We start from the raw sequence: 15178 nt of genomic DNA, 5'->3' as shown, positions 1-15178 counted from the left end.
GGGGGAGGGGAAATGAGGAAATTGGTGAAATCCGAGTTCATCCCTTGTGGTTGGAGGGTTCCTAGGCGGATGATGAGGCGTTCTTCCTCCAACCGTCGTTTTGTTGTGGTCTGACGATGGAGGAGTCCAAAGACCTGCATATCCTTGGTGGAGTGGGAGGGGGAATTGAAATGTTGAGCTACAGGGTGGTTGGGTTGGTTGGTCCGGGTGTCCCAGAGGTGTTCTCTGAAACGCTCTGCAAGTAGCCGGCCTGTCTCCCCAATATAGAGGAGGCTACATCGGGTGCAGAGGATGCAATAGATGATTGTGTGGAGGTGCAGGTGAATCTGTGGCGGATATGGGAGTTTCCTTTGGGGCCTTGGAGGGAGGTGAGGGGCAGGTGTGGGCGCCAGTCTTGCACCTCCTGCGGTTGCAGGGGAAGGTGCCGCGGGTGGAGGTTGGGTTGGTGGGGGGTGTGGATCTGACGAGGGAGTCACGGAGGGAGTGGTCTTTACGGAATGCTGATAGGGGAGGGGACTATCACATTTCCGACGCCCCTCCCCGAAGTCCCTCCTCCCTATCTTTTATCTTAGCCTGCTGGACCAACTTTCCTCATTCCTGAAGAAGGGCTAATGCCCGAAACGTCGATTCTCCTGTTCCCTAGATGCTGCCTGACCTGCTGCGCTTTTCCAGCAACACATTTCCATCCCCAAGGCTTTTGTGTCAATTGAGAATTAAAACCGAGATGTTAAACACTCCATCTCTGACTATGTTATTTCAGCAAACATTTTTGACATCACAAATTCTTGAACTGGGGAGAACTCCTCTTCTCTTCATCAAAACAGTGCCACAGGATCCTTTACAAAAGCTAAGCAGGAAGATGGCTTAATGTCTAATTGGAAGATGGTATTTCTGACAGTTGACACGGCTACACTGCCCTGCACAGCAGGTCAGGCAGCATCTGGGGTGCTGGAGAAATGACGTTTCGGGCATAAGCCCTTCATCAGCAATGCTTCTTCAGATGCTGCCTGATGTGCTGTGCTTTTCCAGCACTACACTCTACTCTGATCTCCAGCATCTGCCGTCTTCTCTTTCTCCTGCCATGGAGTATCAGCCTCGTTTTTTGTTCTCAAGTCGCAGAGCAGGCTGGAAGTACAGGTAGTTCTCCTATAATGCACGTTTATTCAACATAATTTGGTTGCAACATGATTTTTAATTGTGGTCTTTTAAAAAAAAAGTAAACTCCCTTTCACTGTTAAGCGATTGGATTCCCAGCACTAGCTGAACAGCAAAACCCAGCCTCAGGACCCACTGTCTGCAAAATGGAAATTCAGCGTGTTCGGCTAAAACAGGAATAAGATCAGCTCTGCAAGCCTTGGAAACGTAGCTTGAAACTGGGAATTGTAATCGATATTTAGAAGGGGAGAATCTTGAGGAGGATTGGACTTCCACATCTGCATCAGGTGGTCAGTCAGCTCACGCACTTTCAGATGAGGAACTTCATGAAAAGGTACAGTGCTATAGTAAGTGATTTTAGTGTTAAATTTACTGTATTATTTCATTAAAATATATGATTTAAAGATTTACTTAGACTGTGCTATCATGTGTTTAGCTAACTACTATTTTTGTTTCGATTTTTACTGATATTTTTGGTTGTTTACTCCAACCCTGTTTTTCCTATAGGCACAATCATTTATATTGCACGATTTTCTATAACCCGGCGTTCCATGGGAACGCAACTACCGTGTTGTAGGAGAACTACCGTAAATGATCTGGGTATGTAGCTTATTAAAAAGTGTTGAAGACCGCACAAACAAATGTTTAGATGGGGCTTTTAATATAATTAAACACTGGATAGTGCTCCACAGGAGGATTATAAAGAAAATTCAGGAAGTGCACACTCGAGACATTAGAAGATAAATTGTACTGAAGTGTCATTATACACTACTAATCTTTCTATTTATTGCCAGAGAAAACGCAGGAGAGATTTAGAAAAAAACCTTCAGCTTTTTTCTTTGCTGTCTTGTATCAATTTAAATGTGGCAACTAGGAAATTTATGATTTCCTTATGTGTCGTCCCTTTAAGTTCATTGGAGAGTTGACAGTTATTGAGGCTATTAATGAATCATTCCATTTCTGCTCTTGTGCAAGTCCATTTACAAAAGATATCAACATTAAGACATGAATATCTTGTCACTGTATGACTGAATCAACTAATAAACGAGTTTGAGAATTTAAAAAGTTGCCCAAGAAAATCTCAAGATGAAACTTGGGGGAGGGGAATTGTTGACAACCTCCACCACCACAGCGCCATTTTAGGATCATGGGAAAATTTGCAGCATGCAAAAACGTTAATGCTGTCAAGCCCAATTTTATCTCCCTGATATTCATCATACGACAGCTCTAACAAGTTATGTTAAAACAAATTCATGCAGAAAGTCAATATTTTTACTGGCTGACAGTGCTTTTGATTGCCTAAAGGTCTGTCAAAGGGAAAGCGTTAATCACATACTTGTCGGGCTTCAAGCTATCATTTACATCTTTATAGAGCTCAGTTCAAGTCTCCATTAAATACAATACAGAAACAAAATACATTCATGCCTGAATGTCACTAATTTGCATTCATCGAATGTAATTATATGAACAACAGTTGTTGAAGACTAGCAATATTACAAATAATTAGAGAGTGTTACATGATCTCATTGAAGGATTAATAAATGATCACATGCAGAACACAACAAAAAAAATTTTTTTAAATGACACTGTCATCCCATTTCCATGTCAGTTAAAGCAAAATGCTCAGAGACAGTATAGTTCTACCTCCATCTTTATTCCAGGCCCTGGAGTGAGAGAATGATCACCCATGTGCACAGAGACATGAGTTCTTGGTCTTCTTTCAATCAGCAGTTTCTTAATGAATTATATAGTCAGTTACAGGGAGGAGCATCCAGATAAGGCAACATGCATATTGATTGGGTGACCGTTACAATCAGTGTGTGTCAATGAATGTTTTTAACCTTGTTAACTGACTTTATATACTGAATGGTTCTTCATCTTGTTAAATGGCTTTACATAATTATGCTCTTCCACCTTGTTAACACACTACCCTTGCCTCCAGCACCTCATTGTTTACTGCAAGTTCTTATCTGATCGAAGTCAGAGTCATAGAGATGTACAGCATGGAAACAGACCCTTCGGTCCAACCCGTCCATGCTGACCAGATATCCCAACCCAATCTAGTCCCACCTGGGCCCATATCCCTCCAAATGCTTCCTATTCATATACCCATCCAAATGTCTCTTAAATGTTGGAATTGTACCAGTCTCCACCACTTCCTCTGGCAGCTCATTCCATACCCATTCTACCCTTTGAGAGTCATGCTAGCTGAACCTTTCGTTTCCCAAAAACTCAAAACTTAACTCTTTCCCTACCTGCTCATACCAAATACATATTCTCAACACAATGAGAACTAAAACCAAATGCCAAAATTTCACAACAATAATGGTCAAAAATAAGATGTGCAGTATTTTCATAATTACAGTGGCTACAAAAACAAGTCAATGACTATGAATTCCGTAGCAAGTAACTTGCCTTCTGACTCCTCAGTGTCAGTCCACCATCTGCTAAGCACAAGTCACAAATTTGATGGAATATTCTCCACTTGCCTGGATGAAGACAGTTCCAACAACAATCAAAGGAGCTCAACACCATTCAGGTCAATGCAGTCCACTTAACTGGCACTTCATCCACCATATTCAACATTTAGTCCCTTTGTGATGGTATAGTGGCAACAAAATGCACCACATATAACATGCACTACAACAACCCAACATTCCTTAGACAGCACCTATTAAATCCACAGGCTCAATTGCTTAGAAGGACAAGGGCAGAAGATGGATGGGAACACCATCACCTGCTAGTTCCTTTGCAGCCATGCATTACCCTGATTTGGAATTATATCAAAATTCTTTCACTATCACTGGATTAAAATCCTGGGAATTTCCCTCATAATAGGTGCACCCACACTCCGAACTGTAGAGGTTTAAGAATGCAGTTCAACATCATCTTCTCCATGGTAATTAGTGATTGGCAGTAAAGGCACCAATATCCTCATCCCATAAACAAATTGACAAAAAACAGTTAGATGAAAATGTTGCACTAATTGTATCTTTTGACTATGATTCAGAATAAATAAACCTACTCAGTAAAGGTTAGAATCTTGAAACCTATCCTTTATGTATGGTAGAAATTATTCTAATACTGTTAATTTAACTGGCAATTTTACATCCTGCTCCATAGCATACATAAATGATTAAGGGAGAGTTTAGTCCAGTAAATTCCAACATTCAAAGAATATTTTGCTCTGATACACTGTCATTGCACTTGCATGACTAATTATGTAAAAAGGAATTAAATTAGATCTTTGAATAAGAAATTTGTGGTTATGAATGCCCAGAGTGTTAACACGTGATTTTCAAGAAGGCTCAGAAAAGCTACTGTTGTTCTGCCTTTTAAATGATGTAAACAACCCCCTTGAAACTTTAGAATGTGTCATGCAAAACCACAATTATTGCAAAAAGGTACATTAGGCTATTCAGCGCATGCCAGTCATTCAAGTCTTCATTCAAAAACAGGCAGGTGCTTAGATCTCCACTTAATTTCTTTATCCAAAATGAATAAGAAAATGTATATTTTGAATGTTGTGTATTTAACATTGCCTAAAATTGCCAAGTGCTTAATTAACTACTTTACATTTAGATTTCCAGGTTCCCTTTCAGGAGGAGAAATTCTTCACAGCAGCATACAAGTAACCTCCGGCTAGATATTAGACAATTCACTAATAGAATATTATGGAGCTTATCCTTGTTCGAAAACCACAAAATCAATCAAACTTTTTGGAAGGGACAGGAATATGGCTACGAATTCAAAGTAAAAACAGTCACATGGCTCACAAAAATCAGTCTTTTAAGACTAAAAAGAGGGAAATCAAATAGTTAGATAGTCTGTAGATGAATGGATGTGAGGATATTCATCGCATTTATTTTCCTTTGTTCAAATGTACTGAGGAACATGTTCCTAGAGTAGTACACTTCTAATACAGGGAACATTTTTTTTAAATGCATCTTCAGTAAAAATCAAATAAAAACAGTACATATAATCCTGGACACACTCGGAGTTACATTCATGTACAATTCCTAAGTATTAGGACCAAAATGTATTTTGTGGCTTGACTGCAAATTCCTAGTCTAATTGAGTATTTAAGAACAAACTATAAGATGCATTGTTTAATAAGTTATCAAACTTATAGTCTTTAAATTAATGTCACACACAAAAGGCAAAACACATTTCATCTTTTGACTAAAGCCTAAATAAGTATACATTTTACTTCGCTAGTTTAAGTGTACCTGATTTGAACATAAACGGAAGTTTGAACATGAAAAAAAAGAATTAGCTCAAAAAAGTACATAGAACAATAAAGAATATACAGGTAGTTCTGGTATACCACGCGTTTCATCAATGCGATTTAGCTATAACGAGATTGACGAATTGTGGACGTTGTTTGGATAACACAAACTTTCTACTGAACATGTATAGCGATCTTCTACAACGCGATTTTCTATAGCACAGGATTGCAGAGGAATGTAACTGCCTCATTATAGCAGAACAACCTGTACATTTTTCTTACATCTCAATTAGACACTCTAGCATATCTTTAATGTTGCTAGTGCATAATCTCCTGCAAGCCAATTAGCAAAAAATGAAACCTATCATCTACAATTAGCATATTTAAAAAATGTTTAGTGGGCTGCCTTACAGTTAATGCTACTTTCATCAGAAAGTGTTTCAACAATGACGGTGCAATATGAATTGCAATGTACACAATACTGAAGGAACAGTCTTACCAGAACACTTGCAGTTTGATCACATCTTCCTCTAACTTGTATTCTATTGTTTTCCTCATGCTATTAAACATTATTTTGATATTAACTGTTGCGTGACGTTGGGCAGACATGCTGAGAGCTCAGGTTAATAAAATTCCTGCGACTCTTCAGTTATTTTATCATTCCTCATGGAGTACAACCATTTCTCCAATTTGTAGGAGTTTATTTACGCTTGACTGCATTAAATTTCATCTGTTCTACCCTGATTTTACTCAAGTTATTTGATCATTTTGGAGTTAAAATTTGACCAACTTGCATCTAGTTTCTGAGTCAAGGCTGCTGACGCAAATCAGAAAATGCAGTCAATTATCTCAATTAGTGTACTTCGTGAGGAAAAAGGTCTCACATTTAAATGAATTTAGTTTGTGCCAAAATGGTGTACTTGACCAATTTTTAAGATTCCTGCGCTTCAATCAACATGCAATTTTCAAAATTTGCAGGATGATGAATGACCTGAACAAATATGTACCGTTTGCAAAGTTAACCTGTTTTAGTACTTGGAACATTTTTTTTTAAAAAGTAACAGTTTGAAAATGTTATAGTTATTTTCAGTTCAGCTGATTAAGCCATGCAAATTAGAAGATTGCACTTTTAACATTCATTTTTTGCTCATTAATTGATCTCAATAAACATATGTGAAAGTCAGTCTCTATTGCAAAGTTTAAAAAGGACAATCTAAAAAAAAAGACTCCTCTATTTCCTATTCCTGAACACAAACCAGCTCGGAGCATATTTGGTTGACAGGTCTGGCTTGGGCAAGATGTAGTGGGTGGGAAGAGAAATTCAAATGATGTTCTAGAACAATGATGTTGCTTACAAACTACAATGCTTTTGTTTCAAACACCCTGATAAATAGGGGCATGGAAAAATCATTAGATTCTCACTAAGATGGAGCAACAACACCCGGTGCACATTTAGCTCTGCTTAGTCCCCGTCAACCCAAAGGGAAACTAAGGCTATTTGACAAGATTGCACTGAAAATTGCACCAACACAAATCTATATTATCTGTGGATTTAATTGGAAAGTTTAAAAAAGGCAAAATATTTGCATGTATGTCAGATACCAAGTGACTCTAAAAAAACTCTTGGCCTGAATGAGTCCAAGAAATATTTTAATACCCAACTTTGAAACCTCTCACTGAAAATAAAAATGGATCTACCCAGAAGAAAATGAAGTCTACTTTTAAAGTCCCTGAATAATTAATTGGAATGCTTATTTTAATATTCCAGCAGTATTACTTAAAAAAAACTGCTGACAAAATAAGTACCTTTTTTTTAAAAAAATGGGAAAGGTGGTCATTACAACAATGGGAATTTTATATCATGGCACTGAACTGTCTACACAAAATAACCCAAGCCAAAACTTTACAAATATTCATAATAAGTTAACAATTGTAAAAATACAGACAGTATTCAGTTGCTTAACAGGTAGGTCTGTAAACTATTTTAAACATTGCACAAATCTTCGCACAAACTTTGAGTATTTTAAACATTGCAAGTTTTATAATTCAATACTCTCTAAATCAGGGGCAATATCCCAAACAAAAGCAATGCACTTCAGAATTTATTTGCGAATTGATAAATGCACCATGTTAATTCTGAAAAATCTAATCTCACACATTTTATGCTAACGAGGTTCACTGAGCCGATGTCCTCTGTAACAATGCAAACATTTTCCTCGTACTGGAATGACGCAAGATGATTTGAAGAACTGAGTAGTTAAGGGGTTTCTAAGAGTGAAATATAGTTTAAATAGCTGATGGATCAGCCATCAGCTGTGGGATAAATACACCTGAACCTATTGTCACAGTAGCATAAGAGTTTGGTTGAAGTAGTAGCTTGGAGCACTTGAGGAGGTCAGGGTGAAAGCAGAGAGGCACACTACAGAAATATTTAAACAAGGAAACAAAGTTTAAATTTTCTGGCTTATAGAGTCAGAGGTTTACAGCATGGAAACAGACCCTTCAGCCCAACTTGTCCAATATCAGAAAGGACAGGGAGAATGGGCAAATGGAATTTGATATGGTAGAAATATTTTAACAGAAATATTTTAACAGAAATATTTTAACAGAAATATTTTAACAGAAATATTAAAACAAGGAAACAAAGTTTAAATTTTCTGGCTTATAGAGTCAGAGGTTTACAGCATGGAAACAGACCCTTCAGCCCAACTTGTCCAATATCAGAAAGGACAGGGAGAATGGGCAAATGGAATTTGATATGGTATTAAATATGAATAGTAGATACTGGGAGAAACAACTGAAGTAACTTACAAAAACAATTTGTTTTTTGCACCTTTTTAAAATGCTTTTGGCATTACCATATTCAATTAAAATTTGACAAAAGCAAATTAAAACAATTGCTTTCTTTTAGTGAGCAATTAGGAAAATTAACATGCATCCCTTTGTGAGTGCTTCACAATGCACTAATTTGGTAATGCCATAAACACCTGAAGGAAAACATCAGCCAGAACAGTTTTCTTAAAGATGTAGGCAAATTGAAATACAAGCCTCATGAAAGTGTACTCCGAGCTCTGGCACAGTATAAGCAAGGCAACTGTCTGTGATTTCCACAGAAAGGTTGATATAAGTAGAACTCTACTTTTTCAGTGACCATAAATCATAAGCCTTGAAAATGAAGTTACAAAGTGTGTTAAATAATCTTTCTTCTGAAATGTAGTCATATTTTTGGACCAGGAGCAGTGTGGTATTTATCAACATTTCTATTAAGAAACTAAATTTTCAAATTTACTAAGCCAAAGAGCACTACTATTACTACATAAACATTATTACACTCAGCTGAGCTTTTACTTTCTTTTGCCCATTCTTCCTCAGCAATAGTGCTTAACTGCTAAAGAGTAAACCTCTCATTTTTTGAAAAGAAAATCCAGATAGAACATAGCAGTGCAAATTCCACACTGCTTCCTTGCCAGTAACATTTTAAACTCCATTGCGAGAAACAAGAGGAATAGGTCGTTCAGCACTTTGATCCTATATAGTTATTCAACATAATTAGACCCGACCTGCAACTCAGCTTACCAAGCTTCAATCCACATTTCTCAAGACTCCACTTATCTAAAAAAATCCAAACTCAGTCTTAACCATTTCCATTGACCCAGTAATTTTCCCATATACACTCATGCTTTTATCATTTTAAATTTATCAATTAGATCACTCCTCAATCTTTTAAACTCCATTGAATAGAAGTCTAGTTTTGTTACGATTCCAGGTGATGGTACAGCTGGACCAGTCAGATCGCTGAATGAAATCTGGCCAGATAGATAAGGTGTTATTAAAAAAATTAATGTAATGCACAGTTTCTTTAACAATTGAACAAAGTTTAATGCACAAAAACTGAAAAAAAAAGTCTAGGTACAGTCAGTTCTGCTATAACATGGTAGTTCCACTCTCATGCAATCCAGTGTTAAGAAAATTACATAATAGTAGCACCATTTAAACTAATGAGGCCAGAATCGCATTATAATCAATACACACTTCTAAAGATTCATGCTTTAGAAACAGTGCCCCCAATTCCATCGTGTTATAACAAATTCACATTAATGAAACGTGTGTTATTGCGGAACGACCTGTACAGGGGAAAAAAAAATGTAAAAACTTATACCTAGCAAAACAAAATTTCAATCTATGCCCCAAGACCATTCCTTTACAGCATAGAGTCAGTCATACAGTGTGGGAACAGGCTCTTCAGCATGACTCGACCATGCCAACCAAGTTTCCTAAACTGAACTAGCCCTATTTACTGGTTTGGTCTACATCCCTTTAAACCTTTCCTGTCTATATACCGGTCACCAAAATTGGTAGTTTAATGAACAGTGAAGAAGGTTATCTAAGAGTACAACAGGATCATGATCAACTGGGCCAGTGGTTATAATTGTACCTGCCTCTCTCACTTCCTCCAAAAGCTCATTCCATATTAGCACCACAGTCTGTGGGAGATAGTTGCCCTTCAGGTCCCTTTTAAATCTTTCCCCTCACCTTAAACCTACACCCCTTAGTTTTCTCCCCTACTCAGGAGAAAGATCTTGGCTATACAATTTAGCTATATCCTCATGATTTTAGAGAGTAAAGAAAGGGGTTCAAGTCCCTGTGAGAAGTAGAATGAGAAAGGGGTTAAGGTCCCCTGGAAAAAAAAAGTTTGGATTTCTCTAGTGGCGAGACTTCAGGCTCCGGAGCATAAAATAAAGTTAGAAACCAGGAACTTCAAAGAAAAACATCTAAACAGAATTTGGTACTTGTTAAAGTTATCACCTTTGTCCCCCACACTTCCCCTTAGAAGTACATTTAGGACAACATGGCACCATTGGGAAAAGGAGGAGAAATTGGAGCCGGTTCCACTCGGATCCTGACAGTGAAGTACATTAACTAACGGGGAGGCTTTGTCCGGGTTTTTGTTGTGGGGGATCTCAGTTTCTGGGCTGTGAACTTAACTTCTTCTTCTGGGGGAAAGAGAGTGGCTTGGACTGCAGCGCCATGTGGTCCACTACAAGGACGCTCTCTTTTTAAGTGTAATTTCAATGAGAAGATGTGGAAAAAAAAAATCAAGAAATATTGAAATTAAGGTTGTACTAATACTTGGGTCAAAAAAGGAAGTTTCAATGTAAATTGTGCCATGCTGAGAGTGCTTGATATTTAAATATTTTGGTTTGTTAAAATCCTGGTTGAGAAAATTCTTTTAAGTAACTGTTTTCCCTTGTTTGAATCAGGATCTCAATTCAATGTGTTTTGTGTGCAGTGTATTAGGGCAGATTTTGTTTTTTCAGTTGAAGTTGTGCAGCATTAATCTAATCTTTTTAAAATTATCAAACTTGTAACCTTAAAGCAAATTCATTGAGCCCCCCATTTGTTTCAAATTCTACACCAGTCTTTAAACAAAATAATTGTGTCAGTGGTCATATTTTAATACAATACTCTCACCTGGCTAAAGTATCATTGCTGATCTCACAAAAAGGGGAGGAGATTTTAATTTTGATGTTTTGTTAAGATTTTAGAGAATATTAGAACTTGAAGCTGAGCTGTTTAAGTTCCTTCAATTATTGTTAAGACTTCATTGCCTCCCTTCATATTTAAATTCAAAGAACATTGATCTCTACCAAAGTTGCCACTGTAATTCCATTTTATTTGGGAAATTTCATTTGGAGAACATATTTTAATATATTCTGCATTTATTTCCCAGGAATATTTGAAATTTAAAACTGAACAATGGCTAAAGCACAGGAAACACTTTTTTGCTGTTCAAGATTTTTGAAATACTTTTCCTGACAGCTTTCACATTAGCCAAGTATTAATTTGTTAAAGGAAAATAACTTTCAACTAACCTGAATGAGGTCCCCGAAGTTTTATTTTAGGACCATTGATTGTTGTTTATAAATGACTGAATTGTTTAGGCAGTACAATTTATAAGTTTATGGACTGTATAGAACTTGGTAATATCAAAAATAGTGAACAGAGTAACAGAATTCAAGAATTCAAAAAAAAGTTGAAATAGGTAGACACAATTTAGTGTAGTTAAATAGGTGACTGTCTTCATGCTGATACCCATCTTGGCAGGGAGTGAATGAGAGAGGAAATGCAAAGATACTTTCAGCAGCTAACTGTCTGTAGAGTTTCTCCACTCACAGGTAAAGCAAGCCTTCAGACCACCGCCCACCCCTCCACAACCTGATCCAACAGATTCAATAAGCTCTACAGTCACAAGCACAAAAAGTACAGAAGCTAACAAACGGTGAAGAGGAGGTCCGTATGCTTTTTGTCAGTGGCCTTACTTTGGACATGAAACCACATGAGCTTTACCTTCTCTTTTGATCATTTAAGGGATATGAAGGTTCACTAATCATGCTAACATCACAACAACCAGTTGACTTTGTTACATTTGACAGCAGAGTGGGAGCAGAAGCAGCAGAGAGTGCAGCGTTCACCTGGCCACCGTTGCAGCTGCAGCTGCTTCACACTCAGATGTGCCGGTATCCTACATCTGAAGCATCTCCGGAAGGATGGAAGTCTCGTCAGTTTTGTAAACTGCCCTTATTCAAGAATTCAGACTTCTCAGTGGAGTGATATACAAGACCAGACTGAATTTTGTTTTCAGGGTGGACTTTCCTGAAGGAGATTTTCGATAACTGGCTCATTTCCACTCAACTTGGAGGGGGTGGAGTGGTCACTAAGACCATGGATTTAAGAACTTTACAGGTGAATTTTTTTCCATACGGGAGGATCCTGGATATTCTATTTACTGCAAGGACTAGTAATTTTTGTTGTTATAATCATTGCATGTTACGTGTCAATAATTTGCTTAAATACTGGTCGTCAGAGTCCTATGAAAGCTGTTAGTGTCATCTAGGTGGTAATCATGGAATGATAAAATGGTGGAATGAAATGTTAAAAGATTAAATTGTACTCTCTCTCTGGACATTAATGTAATGTTCAAGGGTTAATCTGTACTGTCTTTGGGTGGGGGCGACATTCATGCAGGAATGTAGATGACTCACTTCATTTGGGCAGCCATTTGCCACTACTCTCCTCCTATTATCAAATTAAACTCTCATTCAGTCCCTTCCATTCAGAAATGCTTTCATAGCTATACCCCGAAGCTAGGGCATATCACACCTACATTGTCTTGGGAAATCATGGAGTCAGGAAATCATTTGCATAACGATTCCCCAGGATTAGGGCATTTACATTATCTCACAGGATGACCTCATCCTACGATTGTACCTGGGGTATCATGTGGTTATGGAGTGGATGAGTGGCCAGAGTACCTGCAAGCATTACCAACTGACCTATATAAAAGGGGATGTGTTTCCTTTGTTAGACCATAAGACATAGGAGTGGAAGGAAGGCCATTCGGCTCATCAAGTCCACTCCGCCATTCAATCATGGTTGATGGGCATTTCAACTCCACTTACCCGCATTTTCCCCGTAGCCCTTAATTCCTTGTGACATCAAGAATTTATCAATCTCTGCCTTGAAGACATTTAGCGTCCCGGCCTCCACTGCACTCTGCGGCAATGAATTCCACAGGCCCACCACTCTCTGGCTGAAGAAATGTCTCCGCATTTCTGTTCTGAATTTACCCCCTCTAATTCTAAGGTTTTGTCCACGGGTCCTAGTCGCCTTGCCTAATGGAAACAATTTCCTAGCGTCCACACTTTCCAAGCCATGTATTATCGTGTAAGTTTCTATTAGATTTCCCTTAATCTTCTAAACTCCAATGAATAGAATCCCAGGATCCTCAGCCGTTCCTCGTATGTTAGACCTACCATTCCAGGGATCATCCGTGTGAATCTCCTCTGGACAAGCTCCATGCCAGTATGTCCTTCCTGAGGTGTGGGGACCAAAACTGGACACAGTACTCCAAATGGGGCCTAACCAGAGCTTTATAAAGTCTCAGTAGCATAACGGTGCTTTTATATTCTAACCCTCTTGAGATAAATGACAACATTGCATTTGTTTTCTTAATCACGGACTCAACCTGTATGTTTACCTTTAGAGAATCCTCGACTAGCACTCCCAGATCCCTGTGTACTTTGGCTTTATGAATTTTCTCACCGTTTAGAAAGTAGTCCATGCTTGTATTCTTTTTTCCAAAGTGCAAGACTTCGCATTTGCTCACATTGAATTCTATCAGCCATTTCCTGGACCACTCTCCCAAACTGTCTAGATCCTTCTGCAGCCTCCCCACTTCCTCAGTACTACCTGCCTGTCCACCTAACTTCGTATCATCGGCAAACTTCGCTGGAATGCCCCCAGTCCCTTCATCCAGATCATTAATATATAATGTGAATAGCTACGGCCCCAATACTGAACCCTGCGGGACACCGCTTGTCACCGGCTGCCATTCCGAAAAAGAACCTTTTATCCCAACTCTCGGCTTTCTGTCAGACAGCCAATCCTCAATCCATACCAGTAGCTCACCTCGAACACCATGGGCCCTCACCTTGCTCAGCAGCCTCCCATGTGGCACCTATCAAAGGCTTTTTGGAAGTCTAGATAGACCACATCCACTGGGTTTCCTTGGTGACAACCTACTTGTCACCTCTTCAAAGAATTCCAACAGATTTGTCAGGCACGATCTCCCCTTACTAAATCAGTGTTGACTTGTTCTAATCCGACCCTGTTCTTCCAAGAATTTAGAAACCTCATCCTTAATGATGGATTCTAGAATTTCACCAACAACCGAGGTTAGGCTAATTGGCCTATAATTTTCCATCTTTTGTCTTGATCCTTTCTTGAACAAGGGGGTTACAACAGCGATCTTCCAATCATCCGGGACTTTCCCTGACTCGTGACTTTTGAAAGATCTCAACCAACGCCTCCGCTATTTCCTCAGCCACCTCCCTCAGAACTCTCGATGTACCCCATCGGGGCCAGGAGATTTATCAATTTTAAGATCTTTTAGCTTTTCTAGCACTTTCTCTTTTGTAATGGCAACCATACTCAACTCAGCCCCTGACTCCCTTTAATTGTTGGGATATTACTCATGTCTTCCACTGTGAAGACTGATGCAAAGTACTTATTAAGTTCCCCAGCTATTTCCTTATCTCCCATCACTAGGCTTCCAGCATCAGTTTGAAGTGGCCCAATGTCTACTTTTGCCTGTCATTTGTTATGTATTGAAAGAAACTTTTACTATCATTTCTAATATTACTGGCTAGCCTACCTTCATATTTGATCCTCTCCTTCCTTATTTCTCTCTTTGTTATCCTCTGTTTGTTTTTGTAGCCTTCCCAATCTTCTCTGATTTCCCATTGCTCTTGGCCACTTATAGGATCTCTCTTCTTTAATGCATTTCTTGAATTCCTTTGTCAGCCATGGCTGTCTAATCCCTCCCCGGATAATCTTTCCTTTCTTGGGGATGAACCTCTGTACAGTGTCCTCAATTATACCCACAAACTCCTGCCATTTTTGCTCTACTGTCTTCCCTGCTAGGCTCTGCTTCCAGTCTATTTTCATCAGTTCCTCTCTCATGCCCTCATAATTACCTTTATTAACTGTAACACCGTTACATCCGATCTTGCCTTCTCTCTTTCAAACTGCAGACTGAACTCTACCATATTATGATCGCTGCTTCCTAAGTGTTCCCTTACTTTAAGATTTTTTATAAAATCTGGTTCATTACATAGCACTAGGTCCAGAATAGCCTGCTCCCTTGTGGGGTCCATTACAAGCTGTTCCAAAAAGCCATCCTATAAGCATTCCATGAATTCCCTTTCTTTGGATCCACTAGCAACATTATTTACC

The 15178-nt window shown here is 38.6% G+C and overlaps 1 protein-coding gene and 1 long non-coding RNA gene across 3 annotated transcripts in view; one reads left to right on the top strand and one right to left on the bottom strand.

Annotated features, from left to right (window-relative positions):
• The window catches only part of appbp2 (amyloid beta precursor protein (cytoplasmic tail) binding protein 2), an 86357-nt gene that overhangs the window by 61348 nt on the left and 9831 nt on the right, over positions 1–15178 (bottom strand). The gene's annotated exons all lie outside the window — the stretch shown is intronic.
• LOC122564054 lies at positions 1279–4895 on the top strand. Its single transcript, XR_006315805.1, has 3 exons — positions 1279–1489; positions 1663–1755; positions 4738–4895. It is a non-coding gene; the product is annotated as an uncharacterized LOC122564054 (long non-coding RNA).

Source organism: Chiloscyllium plagiosum, chromosome 28, assembly GCF_004010195.1.
Source record: "Chiloscyllium plagiosum isolate BGI_BamShark_2017 chromosome 28, ASM401019v2, whole genome shotgun sequence".
NCBI lineage: Eukaryota > Metazoa > Chordata > Chondrichthyes > Orectolobiformes > Hemiscylliidae > Chiloscyllium > Chiloscyllium plagiosum.
The sequence above is the reverse complement of the archived record's forward strand: the minus strand, read 5'-3'. Positions and strand labels throughout refer to the sequence as shown.